The sequence below is a fragment of the Dermacentor variabilis genome, chromosome 1 (genome assembly GCF_050947875.1).
Source record: "Dermacentor variabilis isolate Ectoservices chromosome 1, ASM5094787v1, whole genome shotgun sequence".
In the NCBI taxonomy this organism is placed as follows: Eukaryota; Metazoa; Arthropoda; class Arachnida; order Ixodida; family Ixodidae; genus Dermacentor; species Dermacentor variabilis.
Window position 1 is genome coordinate 79304085 of NC_134568.1, and position 13347 is coordinate 79317431.

Consider the following 13347-nt stretch of genomic DNA (forward strand, 5'->3'; position numbering starts at 1 on the left):
CACACACACACACACATATATATATATATATATATATATATATATATATATATATATATATATATATATATATATATATATATATATATATATATATATATATATATATATAGAACACCGGGCTTGTAATCGGAAGGACGTAAGTTTGAATCCTAGTCCGGTCCACAACATTTTCAGGACATTTTCAAGCTTGGATTGGCGCCTGCCACCGGAAAAAAATGCCGAGAGCCAGCGGGGCTCTCGGCATTTGTGGCACTAGAAACTGGTGTCATTCTAAGAATTCATTCGAAGTGATACGCCTTGCGCACTCAGCGGCTACAATTGATAAATTGCAATATGTGTCGTAAAGTATTTTTTTAATACGTCTTTATTTCTGCGTTTAAATGGAGGGCATGAGGTACTGTACAAATGAAGTAGGATGAGGCATAAATAAAGAACGCAGAGAAATATTTACAAAACGTCATCGATGCCCGTTTCGTAAAGTTACGGCATTCTGAAACAAGGCATGGACGCTCCATCATTCACTTCGGTGGCTTGAGTTTTGCATAAGTCCGTATATTTATTATTGTACCAGAACTTCCCTCAAAAGTTCTCTCGACGCGATCAATCCGGAGCATTTACACACCAGCAGGTATTCGGCCATAGCCACCACACCAAATACAGCGGACCCGCATTGCTCGCCACGAGTTTTCTTTTCACTTGAAATGCTTGAAACGCCGGCGATAGGGCTGATGTCCTTCGCGAACGATGCAAATATGTTTCTTGTCGCCTTGGTTTAGGTAAGGCGGCCTACGCGTCCGTCCAACTTTCTACACTAACATGTCTCTCCTAATTTTACTATACAAGCTTTCTCTCTGTCTCTCTGATTTTTCTTTTTTTCTTTTTTACGTGAATTGTTTTTAAAATCGGCCCCAGGGGGTCGCTTGCTAAACCGCATGCGACGAAAACATGTCATAGCATTATCGCTTATATCGTTGCAACCGTGCTAGCCGCGCGTCTTATTTTCGTATCGTTGGGTAGAGGAAATGAGTAATTGAGCGATCATGCTTATTTGACGAATACAGATGGCACCGTTGTTGCGCCTCGCATAACGCAATCGCAACTGCTTAAATTTAGCCTCTCTCTCGACGTTCATAGGCGCACAGCTCGGCAGTACGTTTCTCGATCCGAGCGTTTGAGAGAGCACACTGAGCCTTAGTAGGAATAATTAATCAAACTCAAACCATTTGCCTTCAGGAGTAATAAGGCCTACAAGTGTGCAATTCTTTTGCAGAAATTTCACGCTTGCTCGGTTTGGCCCCCCTGTGTTCGACACGTATGGTCCAGAAATGACGTGAAGAGACTCGGGCAACAAGACAGAGGGATGCCCAGCGCCTTCTACCACGGATGAAGGGGGAAGATCATCCACATGTTTTTATTTATTTTTTTAAAGCTTGCCTGAGTATATACCCGTCTTTGCAGGGATATATACGCACTTTAGTAACGAGGATTTAGCTTTAGATGCAGCACACCGAACAGCAACAAACTTGGAACAACAAACAATGACAAGCAAAAAGATATTTCTAGATCAATGTAACTTTTTCAGCCTCGTAACTGCTGCAAATTTCACCTGGTTCAAGAACTTTTTTGCATAAACTTGCTCGAATAAAGTATCCCTCTTCGCATCCTTTCGCCATTACAAGGCCTGAAGCGGAAGCTACGGAGACCCGACGCGAGAACGTTTTCGCAAACAAAATTAGTTTTTCGGAAAGCTTGACGGAGTTTTCGTAAAAATTCGGGAGTTGGCAGGTGTGCCCCTCTCTCTCTCTCTCTCTCTCTCTCTATATATATATATATATATATATATATATATATATATATAGCGCCGTACACAGTCTGCAGCCCGCACAAGACGTTTCACGTACCCTACTGTGGCTACGTCTCTAGTAATACTTATGGGCTATTCCACTCCGCGTGCCCCAAACGTGTCGCTCGACCATCTCTAATTTCAATTTTAAAAAATTGTGGCTCTTTACTACCTTGCTCATAGTTATTTCCCAAGGTCTTTATGATCGTCCCATTGTAGCGATAACGCCGGCGTCTGTAGCAGCAAAATGCACCTAAATTTGCATTGGCTGCGACGCCACGTCACATGCGCGCCTGGACGGAGCAGAGCCGGCCAAACGGAACGCCTTCTGCAGCGATGGAGCGCCAGGTGTTGCGCGAGGGGAGAGGGCATCGCCGCGGCGTCACCCTCGCTCTCGGAAGCCTGTGTTATTCGCGCGCTCGTTGACCGTGCAAGCTCTCGCCTTCGTTCTAACTTCGCCTCGGTAGTCGCTGTAAAGAAAGTAATGTATAAAAAACAGAATAAATTCGAAAGGAAAAACGTCAGTGGTAGTGCGTTTCGAAGCTACAAGCCCACGCTCAAAAGGTGATTACCTTACCTACTGAGCCATGACCAGCGCCTCTGAGAAATAGCAGGCCTGCGTACTTTATGACATCCTGCTACTTGGACTGTAATTTCGATTGCAAAGTCCGGCATGACGAAGCGGTGACGTTAAAATCATCGCGGCTTACTCGGAACCGTCCCCATTAGATTCTATGGCAATCGGGCAAGGCAGCATGACGTTCCGGATCGAAGTGCACCGGTCTTGTGCTATTGGAGCCGTTGTCCAAGCGTCTCAACGCGCTCTCTTGCCCGCGAGGAGTTCATAACTCAAAGAAGCATTCAGCGGGGTTCAAGTGAACATTAATTCTTTCGCATTCACAAATCCTAAGAAGTGCTTAGGTGTCCTCAAATTTTTGGTTATCTGGTATCTTTTAAATGTATCAGCAATGCAAGCATGCCAGCGAAGGTTTGTATAGATTGGTTCGTTACATAATATGATAACAGCGCTCATATTCACATGTTTCTATGAGTGATTTCTCTTGTTTGAATACAACGCTTGTGTCCAAAAGGAGGCCTATGACAACCGTTTGTTAAAGTTGTCACAAAAATCCCCCAACCTCGCACTGCCAAGAAAACAAAACGATTTCTCGCTGCTTTTTCTCTTAAAACAGCACCCAATTTTTACCCCCCGAACTTCAGAAAATATAAAACCCATAAACGATGGACCCTGAATATATAAAAGAGGCTGATTTTCCCCCTCTTAAATACCTATATATTATAAAGGAGATTTATTGGGGTTCGTAGCAACCGCGGGTTCTAGGATGCACCGAGCAGTTCACGAGCTCGAGCCTCTGCTGCGCGCTTGATGCTGCCGATACTGCTGACTCTGTGCGCACGTTGGTTATCTTCCTTACAATGGCGCCGCGGAAATAAAGGAGCCGTCCTGGCGACTTAGTTTTCTGGAAGGACAGTAGAATGGTAGTACGGCTTGAGACGCTGAACCTGAACGACTTCGCGGTTACGACGTCGCATGTCGGACGGCGGCGTTAGCGGCTCAACCAGGTAATTAACGGGTGATGTTCGCTCGAGAACGCGGTATGGCCCGTCGTACTTCGGCAGGAGTTTTGAAGCGAGCCCAGCCGTGCGGTGTGGCACTAATAACCAGACGAGAGCACCCGGGAGAAAAGTGGGAGTCGAGTTCTGGGCATCGTGAACGGCTTTTTGACGGTTCTGGTCATCCGAAGTGAATCGGCGGGCCAGCTGGCGACATTCCTCGGCGTGTCTGACAGCTTCTGAGATCGGCAGGAATTCTGATGGGTCCGGCCGGTAGGGCAGAATGGTGTCGATGGTGTGCGAAGGATGACGGCCGTATAGAAGGTAAAAGGGTGAGAATCCGGTAGTGGCCTGAGTCGCGGTGTTGTAGGCGTAGGTGACAAACGGAAGAAATAGGTCCCAGTTAGAGTGATCAGGCGAGACATACATGGCGAGCATGTCACCAAGAGTTCGATTAAAGCGTTCCGTTGTACCGTTAGTCTGTGGGTGATAAGCAGTGCATTTACGATGTACAATAGCGCATTCAGCAAGCAGTTGTTCGATGACTTCAGATAAGAAGGCGCGGCCTCTGTCGCTTAAAAGTTCACGTGGACCTCCATGACAAAGGAGAAAACGGCGAAGTATGAAATTGGCTACCTCCTGCGCTGTAGCATTTGGTAGAGCAGCAGTCTCCGCATAACGGGTTAAGTGGTCTACCGCAACTATTATCCACCTGTTGCCGGTAGGAGTCAACGGAAGTGGCCCGTAGAGATCTATGCCCACGCGATCAAAGGGCGGTGGTGCTTTGCGGCGTTGGCACTCATGACAAGAGCGGACGAACTTTCGAACGAAATTGTACATTCCCCGCCAGTAATAGCGGCGTCGAAGTCTTTCTTAGGTCTTGAAGACTCCCGCGTGGCCACACTGAGGGTCGACGTGGAACGAGGAGCAGAGCTCTGATCGCAAGATTCTCGGAATGACGAGTAACCAGGTGCGTCCCTCTGGGGCATAGTTGCGTCGATATAGTAGTAGCTGGTCGCGAATCGCAAAATGAGGAACTTGGCGCCGAAGCGTACGTGACGCTGGAACTTTCGACGCATCCGAGAGAAGGTTGAGCAGAGATGCAGTCCAGGGATCATTACGCTCTGCAGCAGCGATAGCGTCAACGTCCAGAGAGGATAATGTGCCCTCGCAAGAGGAGTCGTGACTCGCCTTCGGGGGAAGCGGCGATCGCGATAGCGCGTCAGCGTCGGAGTGATTTCGGCCGGAATGGTAAACCACGCGGATGTCATATTCTTGGATTTGCAATGCCCAGCGGGCAAGGCGGCCCGATGGATCTTTGAGCGTCGACAGCCAACATAGTGCGTGGTGGTCGGTTACTACGTCAAACGATCGGCCGTATAAATATGGACGAAACTTGCCAAGCGCCCACACAATGGCCAAACAGTCCTTTTCTGTAACGCTGTAATTGGTCTCCATCTTGGTTAACGTGCAACTCGCGTATGCGACGACGTATTCTGTGTGGCCAGGTTGACGCACTGTGCCAACACAGCGCCAAGGCCTACACCGCTTGTATCGGTATGGATTTCGGTTGGCGTTTGAGGGTCAAAATAGCGAAGAATGGGTGGCGTCGTGAGAAGACGACGCAAGGTTGTGAAGGCGTCGTCACACACTGGAGACCACGATGAGAGATCTCTAGCGGCACCAAGGAGCTGTGTGAGAGGCGATATAATTGACGCAAAGTTTCGAATGAATCGCCGGAAGTAAGAGCAGAGGCCGATAGTAGTAGGTTTCGAGAACGCAGTAACAGCACGTAGCTTCTCGGAATCCGGGCGAATGCCCTCCTTTGACACGACATGGCCTAAAATTGTGAGCTGACGAACAGCAAATCGACACTTCTACAGGTTAAGTTGCAACCCGGCGTTGGTCAAGCAAGTGAGTACGTGCTGGAGGCGGAGCAGGTGCGTTGCGAAATCAGGGGCGAACACCACAATATCGTCAAGATAGCAAAGACAGATTTTCCATTTGAGGCCACGCAGAACATTATCCATCATTCTTTCGAACGTAGCAGGTGCGTTGCAAAGTCCGAAAGGCATGACGGTGAATTCATACAAGCCGTCTGGTGTAACAAAGGCAGTTTTCGGGCGATCGGCCTCTGCCATCGGAACATGCCAGTAGCCTGACCGCAAATCCAGCGAAGAAAAGAACTCGGCTCCCTGCAAACAGACCAGAGCATCATCGATGCGTGGTAATGGGTAGACGGCCTTCAGCGTGATCTTGTTCAACCGTCGAAAATCAACACAGAAGCGGATGGAACCGTCTTTCTTTGTGACAATGACCACGGGAGAGGCCCATGGGCTTTGGGAAGGTTGAATGACGCCTCGACGGAGCATGTCATCGACCTGGTCTGCAATGACGCTACGTTCCGTAGCGGAGACGTGATATGGTCTTTGTCGCAGCGGTAAGTGAGAGCCAGTGTCGATGTAACGCTTGACCATCGATGCACGGCCAATAGATGTTTGCGCAACGTCGAAAGAACGGCGGAAGTGCTGAAGGATTGCGAGAAGTTGAGATCGCTGCGAATGCGTCAGATCTTCGGCGATGAATAGGCTGAACACACCAGTCCATGTTGAGTCGGGTACGGAGAGGGCACTCAGTTCATGGACGGCAGTAGAAGGCACTTCGTCGAGGACGGAGAAAATTCGTGTTGAATTGACCGACTCGACGTAACCAAGGCATTCGCGGCGGAGCAGTGATAGCGGCGACGAAAGATGATTGTAAATGGGCATCGTGCTGACACCGGCGGCAAGGTCAAGAGCTGCAAAGGGCAAAGGAAGCGCTTTTCTGGTAACAAAGTGATGAGAGGGCATGAAGAAGACCGTCCCGTCGGATATGGTAATACAGAAGACTGGTACGAATGTTGAAAAGCACGGGGGAATACAGGTGTCTTCTTTCACGACAATTTTAGCGGCAGGATGAGCATCGACGGAGGCCAGGTCACCAAGGTGGAAAAGTTCAATCTCAGCCCGAGCGCAATTGATGAGGCATTGTGGCGTGAGAAAAAATCCCATCCCAGAATAACGGCGTGGGAGCACGATGAAAGAGCTATGAATTCAATTGTGTACAAAAGGTCCTGTATGGCCACACGGGCAGTACAAGCAGCAGTAGGGCAAATGGTTTGAGCACTCGCCGTTCGAAGCGACAATCCAGCCAGAGACGTCGTCACTTTACGTAGCGAACGGCAAAACCTAGCATCCATAACTGAAATAGCGGCACCGGTATCGACGAGGGCGACTGTAGCGACATCTTCGATAAACACATCAATGACATCGGTAGGTAAAGGAGGAGGACTTCGGCATATCGACACTTGCGCAGTTCTTGCCTCAGGAACTGCGTCGTCTAGTTTCCCTCTTCGTTAGAGACGGGTCGTCGACGCATAGGGGAAAGCGATCGGCGACGTGGGAAGGGCGATCGGAGGCGTTCGATGCGAGGACGGCGATCAGTCTGGGAGCGAGCTGGTGATGGGTCGAAGGGCCCGTAAGGTGCATTTGAATCAGGCGGCACATAGGGAGCTCGGCGATCGTTATCGAACGCCTGCGATCGGCGGCGGCAGAACCTTGCGACATGACCGGGATACCTACATGCGAAGCATACGATTGTCCGGCGTACGCCACGGTATAGCGACGGCAGTGGTGGTCCAGGGGACGGGAGGGAGAGGGCGGTGCACAGGCTGCTGGAAGCGACGCACGGGCACAGTGCGAGGGGCCATTGCAGCAACCGTGGCATAAGTGACAGGTGTAGTCACGACATCCTGCTGGTGAACAGCCGGCAGCGCTTCCGCGACCTCTTCGTGGATCACGTTACGGAGATGAGAAGGCAAAGTGCTGGCAGACTCCTGAGTGACGGACACCAGAGATAGCTGTCGTGCGACTTCGTCGCGAACGAGATCCTTGATTTGGGTCATCAGGGAGGCTTGTACTGGGCCGGTGGTCAGGCTGCAGAGTGACGCCGCATTCGGTGTGGGATGTCGCCTTGTCAGAGCTCGCTGCTTACGCAATTCATCATAGCTCTGGCACAAGCTGATGACGTCGCCAACAGTGCGCGGGTCCTTGGCCAGAAGCATCTGGAACTCTTAATCATCGATTCCCTTCATGACGTGCTTGATCTCTTCCGCTTCCGTCATGGCAGCGTTCACGCGCCTGCACAAATCTAGAACATCTTCTATATAGCTGGTGAATGTCTCACCCGTGTCCTGTGCGCGTGTACGCAAACGCTGCTCGGCTCGGAGTTTCCTGACGGCGGGTCGGTCAAATACTTCTGTAATCGATGTCTTCAACGCCGATCACGTTCGGATATCCCTCTCGTGATTTCTGAACCAGAGACTGGCCACGCCGGCGTGGTAGAATGATACGTAAGCCAGTTTGTCCGAGTCATTCCATATGTTGTGCACGCTCACCCGTTCGTAGGACGACAGCCACTCTTCAACGTCGTTGTCGTCGGTTCCGCTGAAGATAAGAGGCTCCCGCTGGCGAACGGTGCCAGCGCAAGGGACGGGTGGCGATGGAAGAGTCTGATGGTCGGCGTCCGGCTTGGCGCAGGGTAGCGTCCGAGAACGGAGTTCCAGGATGGTAGAATGGAACGTTACCCTGCACGGCTCCACCACTTATAAAGGAGATTTATTGGGGTTCGTAGCAACCGCCGGTTCTAGGATGCACCGAGCAGTTCACGAGCTCGAGCCTCTGCTGCGCGCTTGATGCTGCCGATGCTGCTGACTCTGTGTTCACGTTCGTTATCTTCCTTACAATATGAAATCCGGTTTGCAGAACCGAGGTTATTTTTTGTTGTTGTTTTATTTTCACGCCTGGTGCGTGCGTGTGTGTGTGTGTGTGTGTGTGTGTGTGTGTGTGTGTGTGTGCGTGCGTGCGTGCGTGCGTGCGTGCGTGCGTGTGTGTGTGTGTGTGTGTGTGTGTGTGTGTGTGTGTGTGTGTGTGTGTGTGTGTGTGTGTGTGTGTGTGTGTGTGTGTGTGTGTGTGTGTGTGTGTGTGTGTGTGTGTGTGTGTGTGTGTGTGTGTGTGTGTGTGTCAAAAACGACATAGCTGGAGAAGAGAAGAACGATAACAGGGAAGACCGCAATGGCAGCTGACTAGTATAATGAAAGTAGTGAAGACTTTTACCGTGTGTAGGAACATTATATCTGGCGCAGCCAACAGGATGGATCAACATGTGGATGAAATTCTGCCTCGCCAGACGGGACGGCCACCCTCTCGTCACAGGCTATGCTTTCGAAGGTGAGAACTTCGTTGTAGCGCTGGAAGAAATGACTACACCAGGCCTACTCAAAACCATCACCGACAAAGCCAAGGCGCCAATTAGCGACGTCACCGAAAGAGGTACTGTGAAAATCGACATGGAACTGGCAGAACTTGAATCTATGAGGAAACAAATTGCAAATAAGTGTGATGCAAATATGTGATCAGAACGCACTGCCGCATCTTCAAGGCATATTAAATGCGATAGCACAACTAACGCAAACGGAAATGCAGTACATGGAACAACAGCAAGCAATTTTGTGCACACTTGCCGCTGGATCGATACGCCGAGATACAGTGAAGCTGGAGATGATTGATGGTAGCACAGCTGGTACCGCCCTCTGGTTGGCTTTTTTCCAGTACGTGTGTAAGCAGAACCACTAGTTAAATGACTCCGATCAGATACCAAACATGTGCCCGTACCTATGTGGCAGTGCTAAAAAGTGCTATGATCTGCGCATCACAGAACATATGACAGAAACATGGGAAACGTGGAAAAAACGTTTTATTCAGGCATTTCAATTGAATCCACTCCACTTGTGGGACAAAGCAATTTTTACGTAGGCCGATCCCGAAGGTAGTGCAATCCCAGGCCGACCCAGAGCGCAGGAGAAGCAGGCGTTAAGCAATCCTCATACGTGGGCTGATCCCGAAGATAGTGCAATGCCGGACCGAACCCCCCCGGAGGGAAAGCAGGCATTAAGCACTCCCCATACGTGGGCCGATCCCCAAGATAGTGCAATGCCGGGCCGAACCCCGCCGGAGGTAAAGCAAGCGTTACGCACTCGCCATACGTGGGCCGATCCCCAAGATAGTGCAATGCCGGGCCGACCCGGGGCGGAGGAGAAGCAGGCGTTAAGCCCTCCCCATACGTGGGCCGATAACCAAGATAGTGCAATGCCGGGCCGAACCCCGCCGGAGGTAAAGCAGGCGTTAAGCACTCCCCATACGTGGGCCGATCTCCAAGATAGCGCAATGCCGGGCTGACCCGTGGCGGAGGAGAAGCATGCGTTAAGCCCTCCCCATACGTGGGCCGATCCTCAAGGTAGTGCGATGCCAGGCCGAACCCCGCCGGAAGTAAAGCAGGCGTTAAGCACTCCCAATACGTGGGCCGAGCCCCAAGATAGTGCAATGCCGGGCCGACCCGGGGCGGAGGAGAAGCAGGCGTTAAGCCCTCCCCATACGTGGGCCGATCCTCAAGGTAGTGCGATGCCAGGCCGAACCCCGCCGGAAGTAAAGCAGGCGTTAAGCACTCCCAATACGTGGGCCGAGCCCCAAGATAGTGCAATGCCGGGCCGACCCGGGGCGGAGGAGAAGCAGACGTTAAGCCCTCCCCATACGTGGGCCGATTCCGAAGGTAGTGCAATGACGAGATGACCCGAGGCGGAGGTGAAGCAGGCGTTAAGCACTCCCCGTACGTGGGCCGATCCCGAAGATAGTGCAATGCGGGGCCGGCCCGCGGTGGAGGTGCTGTTCGCCATTATTCGCCCACATACATAGCTTCGCTGGTCATCCTTCTTCACAGAGTGGAAGGGCACCGAGATTTTTTTTTACATGATTATAGACAACAATTTGCTAGACTGTTACTTTAAGAAGAGGGGTCTGCTGCGATTGGTGGATTCCACGCTTCCGTATTCCTGTACCGTGTCGCTAGTGACACACGGGAGGTTGCCAAAAACAAGTCCAGGCTCAAGCACCGTCCTCTTCCGCGCAGCGGCTCTACTGCTTAAATTATGTGTCGTTCGAGCCCTGGCCTCAATATCCGTCAATACGCGAGGTGCAACACAAACTGGAAAGCGAAGGCACACAGAACAGAAGATTACCCTGCCAACATGAGTTGTCACATCCCTAATCAAGTCGAATCCGCTTAGAAAGTGTTCGGAAAGTCCGTGAGCATCAGGACATCTGAGACGCAGGAGACAATATTCCTTGTGAAATCCAACATTTTGTTTGTCCCAATGATCGTGAATAATATCGAGATGCCCGCGGTCATTGATACAGGTGCCTCGGTCAGTCTGATTAATGAGAAAAGAGTTGATAAAGACGAAATCTTTGCCTGAAAAGCTGTCCAAGTTCAAGGTGACGACGGCAACTGCCGAGAGCTAGCAAAATGGACGGATGCAAAAGGGAAATTCAGAGATCTAGCGCTCTCCGTGAGGAGCCTTGTCATCTGAGTAGCGGAGTTTCATTTTCTTTTACCCCTGCCTGACATGAAACTATTCAAGACGAACATTCTTTGAAACGACATCATCACCACCCAGAATTACAACCTTATTCAGTCACAAGATAGGACAATCACAAGCCCTAACGAGGTTTCGTTGAAATTTCTGGAACTTTTGTGTGTCGGCATATATCCTCCCGCGACGACAGCAATCTAAGTGCCTTTTGAGCTTCGAGACAAAAGTGTTGCGAGGAAGAAAGCCTATGAGCTAAGCCATGAAAAGAAAGTATGGCTTAAACAGTAGCTACAAGGAGCGTTGGATTCTGGCATCATCAGACCTACGACCTCTCCGTTTACCTCACCCATTACCATAGTGCCAAAAGAAGACGGATCATATCGCTTGTGCACAAATTACCGGCATATCAACCGACAAAAAGACTTGTTCCCTTTCTCGATGCCACGAAGTGATGCAATAATTGACGAGACCGGTGGGTATCAATGGTTTTCCAGGATATACCTATGTAAAGGGTATTGGCAAGTACCACTCAAAGAGGAAACCAAGATGTTAATTGCGTTTATTCCACCTTTCGACATCTACGAATATAACCAGCTACCATTTGTGCGGGAAAACTCAGGCGCATGGTTCCAGAAAATTATTAACTGTGTGCTAAAAAATTTATTGGCAAATTTTGTAGTGTGTATGTCGTCGACATACTTGTCTATTCAAGAAGAAGAGTTGACCGCATTAGTCATATATCAATGATTCTAGGTGCACTGAGCAGAGCACAGCTTAAAGGCCTCCCACCAGGCCCCATAACAAATTTTGTTTATACGCTGGAAGTTGTTACGTGTCCTCTAGGGAGCGTTCTGCCGTAAACATTTTTCAGGTCAGCTCATTAATAGCCGAGATAGAAATATTTCAGTGCCGCGAACCCATGATTTCAGCAGGCAGGCTCCACTGCCAAGCAAGATGCTCTCTCCAGTCGCTCCGTCTAGCTACCGCATGCGAAATTCCTTCCCTGCGTTCTCTTATATCGGACCTCGAGGAGCGCGTGACGCATACGTCACAGGCCCCGCCTTTGTTTTTTTTTCTCCTCGTTTTTTTTTTCGGCGCTACGCATTTCCGCTGACGGCGTCGCGCGCGAGCTGCTGTCTCATTCGCGCAGCGCACTATTTTGCGCGCCGCGCACAAGGAAACATGACTAGCGGTATAATTCAGTGCTACACGAATACTGAGGCAGAACAAGCGAATCGCGGAGCATGATCACGCGCTGGAACACGGTAGAAAATGGCGTAGTTCGGGCACCTGCGGGCGTGACCACACGACTGTGGGAACAAGCAGACGAAGGGGAAGTACTTCTCTCTTGATTCGGTGCGAAGTAAAACAAAAAAAAAACACGCAGACATTCCGTATGCGTGTTTTATTATTTCTCTAAACTTCAATTCTTCAATTCAAGCAACAGATCTCACAGATAACAGATGTTGTCTTGAATAATTCTCGAAGTCACGTGTCACCACGAGCGACGTCACACTGCGGACACCAATTCGTAGGCGAAGGCACACGAATACGTCATCCTCCGGCTTGGAGCGGGGCGTCCGCGAGGAGAAGGAAAAACGGCGTTCGGTTTAATATTTCAGATATTTCCGCGACGCGTAGTGATGTAATACTTTGCAGACACGATCGTTATCGCGCAATGTATGCTCTGTGCCTGTCAGTTCAAAATGGCCAGACCTGGTGAGGGGCCCTTTAATATCAACGTCAGAAAGAGAATTCTTCTGCCAGGGGGTTGTTTTTCTCGGCAGAATGTTCGATGGGAAGACAAAGAGTACCAAAGAAGGAAGTGTTCAGCTTATCAAGCATCTTCCCAAGTCCTTTGATCTGCACTCTCTTCGATTGTTCTTAGGTCTTTCTGGACCTTTCCGGGCCTTCATAAAGGATTATGCAACAAAGACAAAATGTCTCACAGCCCTTACCCGAAAGGAGGCCCCATTTATGTGGTCTGAAAACTGCGAGCGTTGTTACGCAGAACTTGTTTATATTATTTCTTCAGATCCTGTCCCGACTGTCCCAGACTTTAACCTGCCTTTTGAACAGTACACTGACGCCTCTCATTATGGTACAGGAGCCATTCTTTATCAAAGACATGTCAACAATCCTGTCGCGAAACAACTAAACGTGATAGGATATTTCTCTTACACATTACACAGTAAACTATGCTACGACATAAAAAGAAGCATTGGTTGTAGTCATGGCCCTCAAATATTTTAGAAGCTTTCCAGAAGGAAGAAGCTTCAAATTGTTTACGGATAATCAAGCCCTGACTCGCCTCTTGCAACTCACACAGCCAAAAGACAGAGTAGCAAGATGGGTGAGTGAAATTCAACAGTACACTTTTGAAGTAGTGCATTGCCCAGGACAAAACCACCAGGACGCAGATGCTATGTCTAGACTTCATGTACCAAGAGAAGTTACCCAT